The sequence below is a fragment of the Neovison vison genome, chromosome 2 (assembly GCF_020171115.1).
Source record: "Neovison vison isolate M4711 chromosome 2, ASM_NN_V1, whole genome shotgun sequence".
Taxonomy (NCBI): domain Eukaryota; kingdom Metazoa; phylum Chordata; class Mammalia; order Carnivora; family Mustelidae; genus Neogale; species Neogale vison.
This window is the reverse complement of record NC_058092.1, coordinates 164,577,258-164,596,139: the sequence shown is the minus strand read 5'-3', so window position 1 is coordinate 164,596,139 and position 18,882 is coordinate 164,577,258. Positions and strand designations below refer to the sequence as shown.

General features: G+C 44.7%; 1 protein-coding gene across 4 annotated transcripts in view; it reads left to right on the top strand.

Annotated features, from left to right (window-relative positions):
• The first annotated feature begins 233 nt into the window (after positions 1 to 233).
• Positions 234 to 18,882, top strand: part of STAMBPL1 (STAM binding protein like 1) — a 47,545-nt gene continuing 28,896 nt past the window's right edge. For all 4 annotated transcript variants that reach the window (XM_044239451.1, XM_044239452.1, XM_044239450.1 and 1 more), the window contains exon 1: positions 234 to 483. The gene's annotated coding sequence lies outside the window, so the exon portion shown is untranslated. The remainder of the gene's footprint in view (positions 484 to 18,882) is intronic.

Genomic DNA, 18,882 nt, shown 5'->3' with positions numbered 1-18,882 from the left:
CGGGAGCCCGCGCGGCGGAGGAGGGGCGGAGGCAGGGGCGGAGGCTGCCCCCGGGGGCCGGGGCTGGGGAGGCCGGGACCATCGCAGCGCTAATTTCTGTTACGGCAGCAGCGGCGGCGGGGACGCCTGCAGGCTCGGGTCGGCCGGCCTGCGCGCGGGTTCTCCGGGGACCTGCTCGGCGCTGCTTCTGGGGAGCGCGGCCGCCGAGGGGCGGAGGAGGAGGAGAGGGAGAGCCGGGCGCGGGCTCGGCGCGAGCGGACGGAGCAGGGACACCGCGCCGCGCGGCGGAGCAGCGTGGCGGGCACGGCCCAGGCCGGCGAGCGGGCGCTCCTGGCGCATCACCCGGCCGCAGGGCCTTCCAGGGACAGCCACCGCGGACCGGGCTGCAGCGGCCAGACGGATGCCAAGGGCACACGGCAGGCAGGCGCGGGGACAGCCGCCGCAGCCGCCGTCCCACGCGGGCTCCGGACACCGGGGTTGCTGGTGAGTGTAAGCGCGCGCGCGAGTGTGAGCGCGCTCCGGCCCGGGCGAGGGTGCACGCCGGGCGCCGGTGGCCGCAGGCCCCCTCTCCCGCGGCGGGCTTCGCTAGGCGGGAGAAGAGGCGCGCTGCCGGGGCTCACTTCCTTCCTGCCGGTGCGCGGCCCCCGCCGGCCCCTAGGGGTTACTTTCACCTTGATGGGGAAGGCAGGAAGCGGCGGCTCCCGGTGGCGGGGCGGGACTCCGGCGGCGACCTAGGCGCGTGGGCTTCTGATTCCCACTCGGGGTGCAGCTCTGGCGAGGGTGCCGGCGCTCGGAAGGATCCCCGCTCGGCTTCTGGGGCGCGCGGGGCGGGGCAGGCGGGGCTGGCGCCGCGAGAGCAGGACAAACAGACCTTCACCCCTGCGGGACGGGGGCCGCGCTTTTCTAGGTGGTGTTGACTTTTGTGCCTTCTCTGCGCGACTCTTATGACGCGTCCCCTCTCCTGGAGCATGCAAGCCTTAACCCAACCCTTTTAATGAAGTCCACAAAGGAAGTGGAATGTCGCCAAGACAATTTTCCAAAACTCTCTAACACAACCCCCGCTGCTGATCCAAGAGCAGAAGGTGCTCTAATTACTGAAGAAAAAAAAAATTAAAATTGTATAAGTAGTACATTGTTTAGGAAGCAGAACCCTATTGAGAGAATTGAAGAAAGTCTTGTGTTTGGTCGGCGTGGGGGTGGGGACGGCTTTCTGGAAATCAGTGTTTGATGTAAGTACAACAGACATCTTTCAAAGGAAGCTCCCGCGAGCGCCCTGCTTTGCGAACATCTAAGAATGAAAATGAAAATGAATGAGTGAAAATGAAGTGCTAGGTTTTAGGGGTGTCCAAAATGATCGAGGCTATCACTAGGGTGCGGATTTGTGATCTCCTGATTCAAGGCCCTGTCAAGGTCAATATGGCAGGTGTGTTCCAGCAGTTAAATTACACCTGTATGTTTGATTTCCTTTTCTAAGATTGGGGGAGGGGGAGGTAGAGGTGCTTTTTCTGTGGTTGTTTCACACAGAGATGAAGCCACTGTGTTGTTTCTTTCCAGAGCTTGTTTCCGTTCGCAGTCTTGTATTCGTTGCGTGGAGGCTCATTTAAACTTCACAGGTGTGCTCGGCCAGTGCATCCTAGCCGGCGTCCTGTAGCCACCCTCTAAACATCTCTGCTTCTTTCTAGTACACGTTAGTGACTTTGAGAGAGAGTCCTCTCTTGTTTATCATTTTCTCCAACCCGTCTTCATTCAAAGACATGAAATGTTCTGGAGTCTTCCTAGAAAATGAACAGGCTGCTTGTTTTTCCTGTCCAAGCATAGAGATGGCACATAGTTTGCTGCTTGGGAACCTGCTTTTGCATACACTTCAGCTGTCCTTTCTATAGGAGCCGGTTCTTGGGAATTTGAAGAAGAAATGTGTTGTCTTATGCTGTTTTGTAAGGTAAGTACTATCGAAATGATCAGGAAGAGAATCCTAGCCCTTTATTCATATTGCCAGCTTCTGGGGGCCAGTTTCTTGCCTACTTTGGGGCCTTTGGGTAGGATCATTAGGAGTGAGAGGCTTGAAGGAAGAAATGGTAGAATCATGGCCCCAGGGTATCTTCCGCAGAGAGGTTTCTTTTGGAGAGGAGAATGTCTCTGGGGTTGGGTCCTGAGAAGACTGTTAAAAATAGTTAAGGAATTGTTAATAATAGCTACTTCTTTTTACACGTAGCACATAGGACCTAACACAGCTTGATTCGTATTCCTCCTCTAAGGACCCTTCCCAAGCCTACTTATATTTACAATCCAGAAAGTGAGAATGCCTTTTACAGGGAAGAAGAGCCTGGTACTTCTTGCTCAGAATATGAGGGGGCAGGAGGAATGCGAGAGGAGCCCAGGAATCCTAGCTGCCTACCTGGAAGGATACATTTACCAATTAGACTACATTTTAATCCACTGGATTTATGATTGTGTCCAAGGCGCTGTAGGGGATTTGTAAGTCACTTGGGTTGAAACTATGAGAAATGACTCACGGTCATCCTTGAGAATATGTGAGTCAGCTTTTGGTGCCTTAGGCTAATGGATTGCAGCTGCCCAATGAATATTTGTTACATGAATAGCAATTCTAAAATGTTTCTCTTCCCAACTTAGTTCCTCTATCCACATCTAGTATGAAGTATTTTTAGCCATAACTTGGTATGAATATCCAATCATTTCATCCAGTTGAAGCCCAGTGGGTACATTCAACCAAGACTGATTTCCTCAACCAAAGGAATGGTAAAAGTCCCTCCAAAACAAAACAGAAACAAACGAACAGCATTGTGTTGGTACCTGTTGACTCACTCAGGCCAGCTATCTAAATTGTCCAGTCGGACATGTGAGTGGACATTCAGAAACCCTGAGTTGACAGCAAAATGTTCAGCTCAGGAATACTCTGGATGAAGCTGTATCGGGACGTGGCTTTTGTCAGATATGATTGGCATTTCTAAGCAAATCCCATGAACTTCTGGTGCATTCCTCTATCTCCTCATGCTAAGTGGAGGAGCCAATTGAACATTTGGCAAATTGCTAAATCTTCAGAGCACGTGTTGATTTTTTAAGTTTTAAATTAAATCTGTGTTATGTTTGTCCATTAATGTGATTGCCTTAGAGGTTATTAATTTGGCCTGCTGGTTACTAAGTAACTTAGATTTATTAAAATCTAGCCGCTGGATATAAATACAAATGATCCATATATTTTGATTTGCTCTAGTTAGCCTCTCAAGGTACTCTTGGAAATGGGTGCATTCACTGATCTTGAATATTAAGGATATTATACCTTTCTTTTCTTTCTTTTTTTTTTTTTTTAAATACAGTGACTTTCTATCCCCAATCATTAGAAGTTTAACCTGCGGTTCATGATCCAGTTTCAGGATGAGAGATTAAAAAGCCGTCTGAAATTTACCTGGATATTAACATGAGAGTACACATTAATAATGCACATTTTCTCTTTGATCTCCTTCCCTTTATGTCTTTCAATCACGCTCATTTCATTCTGAACAAAAGTCCGATCCTTCAGCATTAAAAATTTTTTTTATGGGCTATGTTAAAAATCAACGTATAAAATAAAACGTGGCTTATTACTGTTTTGAAGTAACATCAACACTGCTATTCTCTGCATAATGAAGCATGACCATTCTTATTGGGGATTTGTTTAGTAAGTAGGCATCTGAGCCCTTGAACCTGACTGAAAGGCATGTCCGGTCCATGTCTTACTAAGGCCTCTTGTGAAGCCAGGGTGTACAGTTCTGATTAGATGAGGTGGCCAGTTCTAGGTAGGTTCCTTGAAAGGAGTAAGTGTCGAAAGTGTCCTTTTAGAAGAGTTTTTGGCACTTGGCTGTTTGGCACTTGATTGGATTCGTAGAAGGGAGTTGGGATGGAATCTAGTGTCGGATAACGATGGCCTGACCAGGGAGCATCACAGTGACACTGAATGGAGAAGGAAGAATGTCAGGCAGGCAGACCGATGTCATTATGTGGAAGAGGGTCAGTGCACTTGACCGTGACCATGACCGCTCCCTTGTTCCCCATCCAGTGGGTCACAATGTCCGCTCCTGCTGAGCCCTGGTGTAACCTCAGAGTCTTGCACACACTGGCTAGATATTAATTAATTATTATATTATTTATATTCTATGTAATATATTATATGTATTAATGAATAAATATTAGTTCTTTTGTACAGTACCAGACACTGTACAAAAACTTACAAAACCTTAACACGTGTTATCTGATGGATGATGGAGTGGTTAGGAGCATGGGGTTCTTTACGCCATTGACGAGCTGTGTGTCCTCGGGCAAGTCCACTGATTTCTCTGGGCCTTGGTTTCTTCCTTTTTCAGTTGGGATGTTCATTTCTGTCTCATAAGGTTTGGAGCAGGATTAAATGGATAAAGTAGGTGTAAATGAAAAGTGTTTGGAAGTTTCAGGCACAACATTAAGGGCTGTATGTTTTGTTATTATTACTTCATAAAACAACTTCGTGCAATAGGTGTCATTTTTGCAGAGTAAAAATTGAGTGCAAAGAGGGTCATGGTCGTAGCTGGGAGTGAAACACAGACTCTGGTACCTGTTTTCCTAACGTGTACGCAGGGCTGTCTGCTATACCGTGTGCGCGGTGCTCGGAACGCTGCTTGGGGCAGGAAACGTGAGCGCTGGTCCCATGTTGATTCAGGGCGCCAGTCATTTCCAGTGTGGAACTGGCTATCTCCAGTAGAGAATGAGTACCCAGATCGTCCTACAAAATTTTTGCTCATTTTCCTGGATGTTGTGCTCTTTTGCAGATCGTGTTTTTCATGAAGTTCTTTATTAAGAATGGTTCCTATTTCTGTTTTCACATGTGCTTGAGAAACACGCTGTTTTTTTGTTTCTGACCGTTGACATACGTAGTGCATATCCATTTGGTACATCTCCTTATACTCATCATTCTTTGCTGGAGGCAGAGAGGATATGTCTCCCTAATGAATGCATAATACCCGACTGTATCCATTATATATTATTTATGTACTGTAATACTGTGCATTTTTTTAACATAGGGTATACAAGGTTTGTACAATGTACATAGTATATATATTGTAAGACATGTATTATACATTTCTATACGTTATATAATATATATTATATCATACATTATGTCAGGGAGATGCGGTATATGTAAGGAGTCACTGGGTATGAGGAGAGATGTCACTGGTGTGTATGTGTATATTGCATTATTGGGCAAATATCAGCATTCTATTAAATGCCATCCACCATCTATGCCATACACCTCTCTCTACACCCCCACAGTCTCACATGTCTTCCATTCCTGAGCCATCATGGACTTACGATGACATTTCATAGCCAGGCTTGTTCAGGGGACCCCTACGGAGCTCAGTTGGTTAAGTGTCTGGCTCAGATTGTGATCTCAGGGTCCTGGGCTTGAGCCCAGCATCAGGCTCCGTCCATGCTTAGCACTGAGTCTGTTTGAGATTCTCTCTGCTCCTCTCCCTCACCTACTGGCTCTCTCTCACTCTAAAATCAATCAATCAGTCTTTAAAACAATAACCATTTTTATTCAGAGCATCTTTCAGAATAACGGCAAAAATTTTTTAGCTATTTCCTGACTTGTTAAAGTAATTATGTTTAATTATAAGAGGCCACATTTTAATTATCGGTGGAAAACTGCCAGAGCAACAAAGAGGAAAAAATCCAGAATTCCGCCAGAGCTTCTTTCAGGGGGAACACGTCGTCACTGACTTCAATATTTTACCATTACATTCGTTCTTGTAATTCTTTGTTCTCATAATTCTTTGTTCTCCTACATAGCTTCCAGAAGTCTGTAACTGGTATTGCTTTTTTCTAAGGAGGCAAAAGCTTTCCCTGGTCTTGTGAAAAGTTAATGGGTGCTATTTAGTTGAGGAGAATTTTTAAATTTCGTCTTTAAAAAAAATTGTCTGCATTCTTCGATTTAATTTTTTGTTGTAATTATACATTATTATTTAACTAAAGTTCAATGCCTTTTAAAGGAGTTGTTTTTAAATTTTGTGAGTTTAAACCTGATTTAAAGAAAAATACAGATGGGATTTCCCAAAGGTCCCCAGCCATGGCCGTACTCAGCCTAGAAGGCTTCCTACCGTGGTTCGATCCCAGGGAGCCCTGTGGGTTGGGAGGAGCTGGACAGGTGCATGCTTTGTTCCTCATCACACCTGCCCTCCTGTTTCTAGCACATTCAGTAGGCGTGAATCGTGGACCAGGCTGGCTTCTCCATCCCTCTTTCAGTAGCTTAGGGTTATCATCACAGCTCCTAGGATACCAAGCAAGTCAGGAGGTTGAGTGAGATGCCCTGTGGCCCTATTCCCCAGGGGAGTGTAAGGGCACCAGAGAAAAATGTTTTCTAAATTTAAAGAAAAAAAAAAAAGGTCCTTATTAAAAAAATTTGAGTTCCAGTGGATTTGGTGTTTTGTTTTTTAAACCTTTGCTACACCTTCATCTCAGTGGGATCATAGTAACCAAACGAGAGGTTCACTCAGTCTCCTACAAGAGGTATCTCTTCAGGGACACGTCAGGAATTACTCATTTCGATTGTTTGACTTGATGAAATCTCTGGGTAATTTGGAAACAGGAGGCCAGTGAGGACTCATTATTAACCCTTCATGGCTCGGAGTGAACGTGGCCGATCTGTTTTCCTGGGTGGGTGCTCAGAAAGCAACTGCAGTGCGGGTCCCTTATGAGAGAGTAACATTTCTGACTTGAGTGGCTTGGGACAGCAATCTGCTGTGCACCTTTTAGTTAAAGGCAGCAAGAAAACTAGAACCAGTAATCGCCATTATGGTTGCATTTAGCTCATCTAAGGACCATGTGCTTCTATTCATCCTGTGGCTAGACCAGAGCTTTTAACACCGGAAATGTGCATTTCAACCACAAAGGAGAGATGTAGAGAGAGGCATAAAGCCCGTGGGTTCACGCTGCCATCTTCTGATAGGTTGACTCAGGTTCTTTCTCCAATCTTTCGTCCTTGAAAGGCTGGCTTATGAACTGTTCCCCAAGATCAGTTTTCTTTATTAGATGCAAATAGACATGATGGGTGGAACAAAATTAGAAGAGAGAGGCCTGAAATCAGTGCTTTTTTGTAAAAATGGGTCAGAGAAATGGCTCCTTGAATCAAGCGAGTACAAAACAAAAAAGATGATCACTTGGAATCACGAGTGGGGGTGGAACTTTGTTTTTCTAATTAATGGAAAATCCATGAGATTAAAATACAGGTTTGTAGACATGTAGATGGGGATCACGTTCTTATGGCATAAAGGTCATTTTTCTGTTGCCAAGTATAAGGTTACTGAAAGATTTAGATAGATAACGGGGAGGCGTCTCCAACCGGTCTCCCAAAACCAATGGCCTCCAGCCCCCAACTTATAATTCAGGAAATTTGGGTGGAGTCGGGGAGCCTTCATTTTAATCACCTTTGCAGAGGATTCTGATGTGCAGGTGGTCAGTAAACCACACTTGGAGAGAAAAGAAACCCAAAGAGCTAGATCTGATTTCATATTCAGATTTGTGTTTCTAGTTTTAAGTAATAACAGATACAGGAAGGCCATCTTGGAGTTTTTATAATGGCACTATATCCTGTGTTTTGTTTTCTTACTAATTTTGGATGATGGAATCAGAAGACCGCGGGATTGATGGGCGTGTTTAGAAGGAGCTTCACACGTCCTGAGCGGCAGGCGTTGGCATGGAGCAGAGAGGGTTTGATCCAAGAGGGAAGTAGGGGGGAAACAGACACTGGGGGGCAACGGAATACAAAGTCTCTTTGTGCCCAAGAAAAGGGGTCAGCAGATCTCTGGCCCTCGAGGGCCTCCAAGGAAAGGTGTTTAGACCTCTTCTGGTAGGCACGAGGTTACCAGTGTGCCTTGTTGAGCAGGGGGCTAACCTGATGCAGACAAGTGTGACACGCGCGATCCCGACACACAGCGTCTGGTCCAGAAACAGAGGATTAAGGGAGAGATGGGCCAAGCCAACTGGTTTGTCACCATAAAGGCAGAAGGGGGGGGCTCTTAGGGTCTTGAACTTGGCAGAACTGACACTAAAGGTTTATGCAGCAAGCTCTCTGGGTTTCTGGAGGTCTGTAGCCAGTTCCCTCCTCTTTGCAGCAGCTCTGTGTGATGTGTGTAACCCTGAGTTCCCCCAGCTCCGCCATCAGGCCAGACCAGCTCCTCTGGATTTAGAAAGCCTCTGAGTAACTACTACAGTTATCCACTACCTTAGAAATATTGTGCACGAAGAAGAACACAAAGAAGCTCTGTTTGGACCGGAGGAACAGATTCAGAGAGTAATTTACCAAAATTTGCACATCTGGAACCTGGCAGGGCGAGGGTTAAAATCTGGAGCTAGCTACTCAACATTGATAGGTATCATGAAAGTCTAACTTGTCAGGTTATGAAGGGATACCTCCTAGGAACAAATGGTACAGAAATGAATGAATGGAACGTGAAAGACCTTCATGATCCCGTCCTCGAGAGAACAGCTGGGAGAAATTCAGTGTATGTGTTGTTCAGACTTTTTTCTTGCAAATGTCGGTCTACATCATCAACTGCATAAGTGTGAGTGTCACAAGGACAGAGTCATGCTTTGTAAGCTACTCTCCTGCAATTGTCTTTTTCCCACTCAATAATGCTAGATCTTGGACATCTTCTTGGGGTGGTGTATGTAGAGGTAAGCCCTTTCTAATGGCTTCATCAACTAGAGATAGTTTTTATTTTAAGTAACACCCTTTTGATGGCTATTTTTACTTCCTAAATTTTCATATTTTTAAACCATGCTGAGATGAGAGAGAGAGAGAGAGAGAGAGAGAAGTGTGTGTGTGTGTGTGTGTGTGTGTGTGTGACATTATTTGGCCCAAGGGGAAATCTTAGATATGGAATTGCTTGGTTAACAGGAATGCATATTATTTTAAAAATGACAATTTTTCTTCCAATCCTCATTACCATTTAGTATCAATCATGTAAACTTTCTTCAATCCAATAAATGAAGATACCTTGTTCAGATGTGTGGTTTCTTAATTAATAGTTCAAATGAAGCATTTTTCACATTACTTAGTCCTTTATATTCCTCTTGTGATTTGTTTATTCCATTTTCTTATTTTTATTGAACTCCGTCTCTTTCTTATTTTTCTGCAAATGTTCCCTACGCTTTAGAAGCAATTGATGTTATAACTGTTGCAAGGGATGGAGATTCTTCCTTCTGTTGTTTTTTTTCCTTTCTGAGGGATTTTTAAGGTACTAATTGAGCATTAAAAACAATGCTTTAAAATAATGTCAGACTTTATTTTTATTTTTTTCTAAGATTTTATTTATTTATTTGTCAGAAAGAGAGAGCACACAAAGCAAGGGGACTGGGAGAGGGAGAAGCAGGCTTCCTGCTGAGCAGGGAGCCAGATGTGGGGCTTGATCCCAGGACCCTGAGATCATGACTTGAGTCGATGGCAGGTGCTTAACTGACTTCACCACCCAGGCATCCCAATAACATTTATTTATTGAAAATAAATAAATAAATAAAATTATGTCAGACTTCGGAGAAATTGCAAAAATAGTACATGGATTTTCTGTATATCCTTCTCCCCCTTCCCCCAAATATTCACAGCTTCCATAATCACAGTAGTTCTCAACATCTGGAAAGTAATACTTTCCCATTGCTGCTGTTTAATGCACAGCTCTTACTCGCATTTCCTCCGAGTCCGAATGGTCCAGGATCGTGCCTGGCATCTTGTGGTCTTGTCTCTGTGTTCTCTTTTAATTTGAAACCGTTCCTCGGTGTTTCTGTCTTTCATCATCTTGACACTTTGTAAGAGCAATAGCCAGTTGTTGTTGGTTTTTTTTTCGAAAGACTTATTTATTTGACAGTGAGAGGGAACACAAGCAGGGGGAGTGGGAGAGGGAGAAGCAGGCAGGTTTCCTGCTGAGCAGGGAGCCAGTTGTGGGCCTCAGATCCCAGGACCCTGAGATCATGACCTGAGCTGAAGGCCGATGCTTAATGACCGAGACCCCCCAAGTGCCCTGAGCAATAGCCATTTGTTTTATGGAAACTCCTTCCCTTTGGGTGGGTCTGACGTTTCTCCATGAGCGTGCATGCATGCGTGCACGTGTGTGTGTGCACACGTGTGTGTGCGTGTGTGCACATGTGTGTATGTGCGGTGGCAGACTAGCTGTGGACTTCAGGCGCAGACCCAAGGGGTCTATTTCCAGGTCTCGCCAGGTGTTGTGCAATTGATTAGATGTTGATGCCGTTCCTTGAGGTGAGGGAGAAGTTTCCTCTTTGCAAGTCAGAAGCACCGGCCATCGGCCATTCCTGTCAGTGCCAGAATGGATGGTCTCTTTGCCTGCTTGTGCTCCCATGCCTCGGTGTGTTCACTTAACTTCCAAGGTCTATGTCTTCTCCTCAGAATCTCCCTCAGTAACCATTTATCCTTCTCCAATCCTTTCACTGCTCAGTCCAGATCTGGGGTTCCGCATCCGTGGTTGCCTACCATCCCATGGGGTGCCAGTTCCTGTTCTCTATGACTTTATCCATTGCTGCTAGACTTTTGTTTCTTTCAGCTTATTGAAGTGTAACTGGCAGAGACTACTTTAATTTATTTTAAATTTTTTTTTGAGATTTTGTTTATTTATTTGACAGAGAGAGAGAGATAACAAGTAGGCAGAGAGGCAGGTGGTGAGGGGGAAAGCAGGCTCCCTGCCGAGCAGAGACCCTGGGATCATGACCTGAGCCGAAGGCAGAGGCTTAATCCACCGAGACACCCAGGCACCCCAAGAATACTTTAATTTAATACCTAGGTACTAAGTGCCTAGTTTGGGCAGATCACCTTATGGGGCAGAGTTGCAATTTAAATAAGAAGCTAAGTGTGATCAAGGAGATTCAGGGCCATTTCACCTAGTGGTAAAAGAAAACTGTAGCCTTGTCTTACTCTTTACAAAAACTAATTCCACACAGGTCAAAGGCTATTGGTCTATTTATGCAGAAATATCCAGCCGTAAAATTACTGAAGGAAAAGATTGATGGACACATTTTTTGGAGTTTTTTGGGCATTCGTGAATTTGGTGGCTCAGTCAGTTGAGTGTCTGCCTTCAGCTCGGGTCACGATTTCAGGGTCCTAGGATCGAGTCACGTATTAGGATTCTTGCTCAGTGGGGGAGTCTGCTTCCCCCTCTCTCTCTGCCTCCTCTCCACTGCTCATGCTGTCTCTGTCTCTGTCAAAAAGAAAAATAAAATCTTTTTTAAAAACGATGAAAATCCGGATACAATAAAGAAGAGATGGAACCATTTAACAAGCTGAAATTAAAGCATTTTGTACAAAAACTAAACAATGTTCAACCAAAAATGCCACCTAAACTAAGAAATGTCGAAGGGAGGATGGAAATAGAAAATTCACTATTTTCAGATGCCATAGTAATCATTGTTAAGGCATGAATCATCTTAGATGCTACAATTAGTGCGCCAAGGTGTATTTGCAGGTTCTCTAAGTAATTCCCTACAAGACACTTTGTAATTACAAAGGAAAAAATAGTATCTTTACAGGGAAGAAGGCTGGCAGACGTGATTCAAACAAGAGATCAAAGTTGACATCAATAATAATGGAGCAAAACACTGCCTCCCCCTGCACTGAGGAAGACACACTGTTGTGTCTGAGGTATCGTTGGGGGGGGGGTGGGGAAGCAAGCACAACTGTCTCTTTTTCCTGTATTTTGTCTTTGTAGCAGTTCCCACATGCCTCTGCCTCACCCTGCTCCTAGCAGATTGTTCATGTCCTAAGATCAGATATGATCAGTCTCTTTAGTCACCGTTGTAACTCCAGCTCCTAGCACAGCCTATCAGCGAATAAATAATGTTGTACAAATAAATGAAAGTCTGGATTTACTTGGAGCCAGCACTATTTGTATGAAAGATGTGAGAAAGCACAGTTGGGTGTCCTCGCAGAAGGGGATGGAAGACATTTGAAGACACAGTGTGAACGCTCCAATGCAGTGTCAGTTTGAGTCAAGAAAAAACATGTCTCATGAGATAAAGATACGTTAACGGAAAAGACAGAAAATTAATAGTTGAGAGCAGGGTGAGGAAAGGTATGGGGGGACACCTCCACATCACAGAGGAGACGCTTGGTCTGCAGTAGGGAATAGGCAGCTGATGAAGGCCAGGTTTTTAGGAGGGTGTTTGTAACCCTTTTACAGCAGTTTAATCTGATGTAGTTAGCCTCAGGTTTCCTTGTGCATCTCCTAGGCTGCTTGATAAAAATAGAGATTTGTGGGGCAGTCTCCTCAGAAAATCTGACTGGGTGGCATCCGGAAATCTGTTTTCTTGTGACAGGCACTCTCCTTCGCTACCAAGGAATTACAGTGCAGGTGGCCCAGGAACCACACTCAGGGGAAACTTCCCATCAGGGTTGAGGATGTCGGCGACAAGGCCGGAAACTAGGAAGTGAGTGAGTGGTGAGCCCACAGGCCCAGCAGCCAGCTGGGTGCTTGCTAACCACATTGGCAGCATGAGGGGCTCCTTAAACATTTTAAAATGGACCACCAGGCATGGCTATGGAAGGACACAGCCGATTTCGCTTTGGTCTACTGCACTGAAGAGACTGTCTAGAACAAAACCGAAAATGTGATTGCTGCTATCCATAGGAACGTGTGGAACACTTAAAATTCCTATGGTCAGGGAATGTCGGAGAAATGCTTGTCAAGAAATATTCGAGGACAGCCTTTGCTTTTGAGTAGAAGTGCCAGGCTCGATTCATCCTGGTCACGGACACTCCTTAGGAAACTTAGGAAAATTAAATAAAATGGATTCGTAATGCCCAAGGACTGACCTTATAGCTCCGAGCTTCAGGCGACTGGCAGGCAAGAAAATGAGGTTATTTTAAAAATTTATTCTGACTCATTATGCTTCATCGAATTAGATAACTCCTGGATAGTATTTTGTTGCAGGCTTATTGCAGGAAAAAAAAAAAGAAGCATGTTAAAGGATTCATTAAAGCTTAGTGACGGCTTATTTTTATTTCTTTATTTATTTTTGGAGGGCTTATTTTTTGAAGGGATAATTTCCAGGAAACTTTAGTACCTCAACAGCAGAATAACAAAATTAATGTGCTCATACAGATTTAAGATGACAAAATAATTGTGTAAAAATGTGGATTTCTCCCCGACACCACAGATTCATTTCCTAAGCGTTTTATGATGCATATTAATTGGATCATCTCATTAAGAGGAAAAAAAAACCAGAATCTGAAATTAGCACATTTATGAGCACGTGAAATGCCTTTTGAATACCACAATTTAGAACTTAAATTAAAAACCAGCACATATTCTGAATTGAACTGTGTCTCGGTAGAATAATTATGTGTCTGAATATCTCAACTCCATATTCCAGGTGGTCAGTCCACAGACTAGAAAACAAGTGAAGGGAATGAATGCCCTTTTCTTTCTTTGGCAGAGAGAAGATTATGAATCAGGTATTTGTAATGCTGAAGTAAAATTTCGTTTCTCTCTTTTCTCTGCTTAAATACACTTGCAGAAAAATCATAAACCGTAGAAAACAAGGAACAATCCTCAGGAAGCTAGAAATGAAGTGGTATCTTAATTCTAAAGATGGTGAAAGTAATGAAATAATAAAAATAAGAACAGAAGTTAATCTAATAAGATTGCAAGGATAAACCAACCCAGAAGGTGATTCTTTGGAAATCATCGATGAAGTAGCAAAATTTCTGACAATGTTAACCCAGAAAGAAAGAGGGAAACTCACAAATAATTTATATTAGGAAAGAAAAGGGAGCTATAATTACCAACCAATTAATTAATTAATTAATTGTTTTGAAATGGTTTTATTTATTTACTTATTTGAGAAAGCAGGGAGGATGGGGAGGGGGACAGGCAGAAGGGGGGAGCAGAGGGAGAGGGAGAGAATCTAAAACAGACTCCGAGCTGAGCATGGAGCACAACATGGGGTTCGAACTCACAACCTTGAGATCAGGACCTGAGCCGAAACCAGAAGTCCGACACATAACCGACTGAGACACCCAGGCGCCCCAGGACCCATTAATAATTTAAAACACCCAAAGAGAACACTGACTATCTGCATTTGACAAACAGATAAAACAGGGGAAAAAAATAGAAAACTTGAGCTACTAAAACGGACTCCAGGAGAAAGCAGAAAACCCTAATATTCCAGGAACCATTAAAACAATTCGATCAGTAGTTAGAAGATTCTCCCCAGTTCCCCCAACTCTCCACACCACCAGCCACCCCCATCTCTATGTGTGGCTTACATTATTTCAAAGGCACGAGTTTTCATTTCTGCAGTAAATCCTACCATCCTTATCCAAGCCCCAAGAATCTGACCTTGCCCTGATTTTCACCATCGACTAGGACATGCTGCTTGACCTTGAACTCAGGGATCCTGTGCACCTAGTCCTGAGTCCCCGCCCCCCAACTTGCTCAGTTGCTTACCTGTTCTGGGCTCTTGATGCCGCATCTGTAACATGTAGGTAACGGTGTGGTGTGGTCGTTCTTTAGCACCAAGCATTGTGCTCTCTGTCTGACGGTTATCAAGAGCTTTTTCCTTTCTTACTGTCTCAACCCCACTTTGCGGCTGCAGAAGCTGTGATCCTACATTTAGTGGCTGGAGTCAGAATATGAACCCAGGTGGTCTGACCCTGGAGTTTGCACGTCTGATCCCTAGGCTCAAATGCCCTCTATCTGTTCGGGCTTTGGTGAGGGTTAGTGCTTTCTTCCAGTTACCCAGGGAAGGAGAGCTTCCTGTTCATAGTCCTTATTATGATAATGATAGCTTTTTTGCTATATTAAAGGTGATGTATAGTGCGACAGTAATCCCTCACCTGCCCAGAACTTACCTTACTCTTATATAGAAGACATTGGAAGGGGGAAAAAAAAAAGATTCGTGTCCTTGAGACCCATGTCTAGTCTCCACTTTAATTTTACAAATAAATGTAAACTATTCATCAGTGATCTAAAACTAAAAGGACAGAAAGACCGAAGTCAGACAGAAGTTTGGTAAAGCAGTTCTTTTTTAGTTGATTTTCTAGACAAGAGCAAATGAGAAACAGGAAAGCATTGCTATGGGCAGGTACACTGAAATAAGGTTGACTCATCAAGAAAGAGTTAAACAGTAATTATATTTTAATCAGAGAAGATATTTGAAAGTGGTTAAATCTTACAAAATTGTGTTATTATTATTTTAGTGATGTGGAATCACTACTTTTGCCATTGGAATTACAAAGCTGAAGAGTTCATTATGTTGCCAGAGAAACCCCGTATCACTTAGGCAATATCTTACAGAATCCTGGGAGTGTCCCAAACAATGACGCTTACATCTTATGTGGTGACAGTTCAGAGGAGGATAGTTGTAGTGTAAAATTCAGCAGCTCAACAGCTGATGTTCTGTAACAGAACTTCTGTTTACTACCTTATGTTTTACCTTAATGTATATATTTCTCATATATTTAAGCTCAGCTGAGTTCTTCTAGAAGGCTGTTCTTTCCCCACATTTAATAGAGGAAGATAAAGTACACAGAAAAGGTTATGTAAGATGTCATAGGGGCTCCCGGGTGGCTCAGTCGATTAAGTGGCTGCCTTCGGCTCAAGTCATGAGCCCAGAGTCCTGGAATCGAGTCCCGCTTCGGGCTTCCTGCTCAGCAGGGAGTTTGCTTCTCCCTCTCCCTCTGCCTCTCCCACCTGCTTGTGCTGTCCCTTAAATAAATACAATTTAAAAAAAAATGTCACAGCAATTCCAACTAATAAATGGTGGAAACTGGGTTCTCCTACTGGTGTGTATGGCCCCAAAGCCCAAGCTGTGGGTGCTAAAGGTCCCCGCCCCTTCCTTCTGGTGTTAGGATCAAAATCCTATTATGTTATGAGACATAATTACTTTATGACCAAAGTGAGACTTGATAGCTTTCAATGTAGCCTAGACTTATCTTGAAATAATGTAAAACATGTATTGGAGCCGTAATTTATTTAATCACTTTTCCTGTAGCAACTGCATTCTTGCTGATTGATCTAATCTAAACCACACTGTTGTGTGTTTAATCTGGACTATCCCTCTAGGGGTAAGAGAGGAGCACCTGACATCTGGTAGGTACTCCCATAGGGAACTTAACAAATACAGGGTGTATTAAAATGCAATAAAGCAATTTCTAATATTATCAGATTTCATATTTATCTTCTCCGTGTTTTAGAACAAATAAGGTGTCGTCTTATTTGTGAAGACATGTATCAACCTTTTTTTTTTTTTAATGTGGCAGCCTTTTGTAAAGACAATGTATCAGCATATTTCTGATTTGCAGATATTAACCGATGAGGATAAGAGAAAGTAATCTTTGGTTTTACTGCCTGAATTTTTATAAATCTTTAAAAGTAAACAGCACGTGTGGATCTAGGTCATTTCCTTTCTAAAGCCGGTCCCAACCCGCAAGAGAATGACTTGGGAAACTCCTCTCTCTGCCCCTGTCCTTTGAGGCGTGAGAATGACCCTGTATCACCTTTTATCTAAATCAGATGCTGACGCAGCAGCTCACAGCCTCGCTTACGAGCACTTTATTTCTCTCCGCCACCGTAAATTGCACCCTGTCGTGTCGTTCCTGAAAAACATGAACTCTAACCCAGCGGGGACCAGAAAGGCTGCTGGTTGGCCAATTAGAAGTGAGACCCTGGGAGGTGGCTCGAGGTGCTCCCAGCTTCTCTCCCCGGCCCGGCAGGGCGCTCCTGCTTTTCCGGTTGGTCCGCGCCAGCGCCCTCGAGCAAAGGACACGCCCAGGAGCTCACCTCGCTGCCTCTTCCGCGGGCTGGCTGCCGGAGGAGGCTGCTCACTGTCCGGTAGACACCCCCTGTATTGGGGAAAATATGGTTGTGTGCATGGAAGTGGATCAGAATTCTGAGCTTAGCCACAAAAAAAGCCCTCCCCCCCAAAAAAAAGGAAAAAAAGAAAGAAAAGGAAAGTTAAAGGCATTCAAGTAAAAGGTCATAAGATAAACACTGTGCTAGGCAAGATATTTTCTCCTTCATTCTTGGCATTATCTGCGGCTGGTTTTTATTTTCAGTTATTTATTTATTTTTAAATTTTTATTTCTTTATTTGAGAGAGCGAGAGAGCATAAGCTGGGTGAAGAGCGGAGAAAGAAGCAGGCTCCCCACGGAGCAGGGATCCCGATGTGGGACTTGATCCCGGGACCCTGAGATCATGGCCAGAGCCAAAGGGAGATGCTTCACCAGCTGAGTCCCCCAGGTCCCCCAGCCCCTGGTTTTTAATGCAAAGGCAGCATCAGTAGAGCTGCTTTCACACTGCCTTGCAGGGGTGGGGGAGGGGGAAATGAGATTGGGAGACATCCCATTGGGACCCCAAATTCAAAAGGAATTCTGCTCCTGGGCTGTAAATCTGTGGGCACAGAGGGAGAATAAACTCTCACAAACTCAGAGCTGTGAGGCATCAGGTAGGAAAGGGTCCTGCCTCCTCCCAGGCCACTTCTAAGTGACACCTGCTTTCTGTCCCATCCGCCCCGGGCATGGTTGGGAATTGTTCCCTTGGTTCCAGGAGGTCCCCCTTAGCTGGGCAGCAGGGTAGGAGTTGGCCTCCATGTGTTCAGTAAATATATAGGTTTTGGTTTTTTTTTAAAGATTTTATTTATTTATTTGACAGACAGAGATCACAAGCAGGCAGAGAGGCAGGCAGAGAGAGAGAGGGAAGCAGGCTCCCTGCCGAGCAGAGAACCCGATGCAGGACTCGATCCCAGGACCCTGGGATCATGACCTGAGCCAAAGGCAGAGACTTTAACCCACTGAGCCACCCAGGCACCCCAATATATATGGTTTTGACCAGTTCCCCAATCCCTTGCATGCCCAGATTCACAGAAGTCAGATACTCCCCCTCAACTTCTTTAAAAAGTCATGGGAAGAGGGAAATGGTGTGTCCTTGGAGGCTACAGTGAGGAAAAGGGCCTGGAGATCCGGGCAAGAAGACAGGGGGCTCTAAAACAGAAAGAACTCTCAAGGGGCCTGCTTCGCGTTAAATGTATCTGTGGCCTGTGGTTCAGATTTTACGAAGCCACAGAAATGTGCCCCTACCCCGGGGTGGAGGGAGGCTAGGGAGCACGTTGGGATTGAATCGGGCCTTCCTGGTGAATGTTTGCAACTGGTTGTGGGCCCCTCCGAAGTGATGAGCCCAGTTGTGCATGAAGAAGGTGAGCCTGGGAGGGCCCAGGCAGGATGAGTGGCAAGAGGATGATGCAGCCAGGACCCCCAGCCAGGCCGGCCACAGAGGCTGCCTTTGCTCTGTGCCCCTGGAGCCCCCACTTCCAAAGGGAACTTAGGTGTTACTGGTGCATGATGCTGAGTACTTCCCTTCTGCCTTCAACATTCTCTGCTGTTTATTTCTGATCCTCCAAATTCCAGTGTTCATCTTATCTTTAGCACCTAAAGTCATTATTGGCCTGCTTCCTACAATCCTTGCTGACAGGTAAGGAGCACAAGAACGTGGTGTGGCCAGCATCAGGCTGGCCGGCCACTCCAGCCAGCTGCCTTGCTCTTTCTCAAGCACGTGATGCTTCTGCCTCAGGGCCTTTGCACCATCTCTCTCCTCTCCCTCATCTCCTACAAGTCCTTGCTTCATTTTTGGCTTCAGATAAGACCTACCGTGAAAATTCCGTTTCATACTGTCATCTGCTGCCCAGCCTACCCCTCCACAGGGCTCCTCGTTCCCTTTGCTCTTTTTCTTTTTTCAAAAGCACATATTACCTTCTGACTTATTATACAATATATTTAAAAGGTTTATTGTTTACCTGTCGCTTCCAATGAGAATGTAAACTCTACAAGGGGCAGGAATCTTTGCCAGTTTTGTT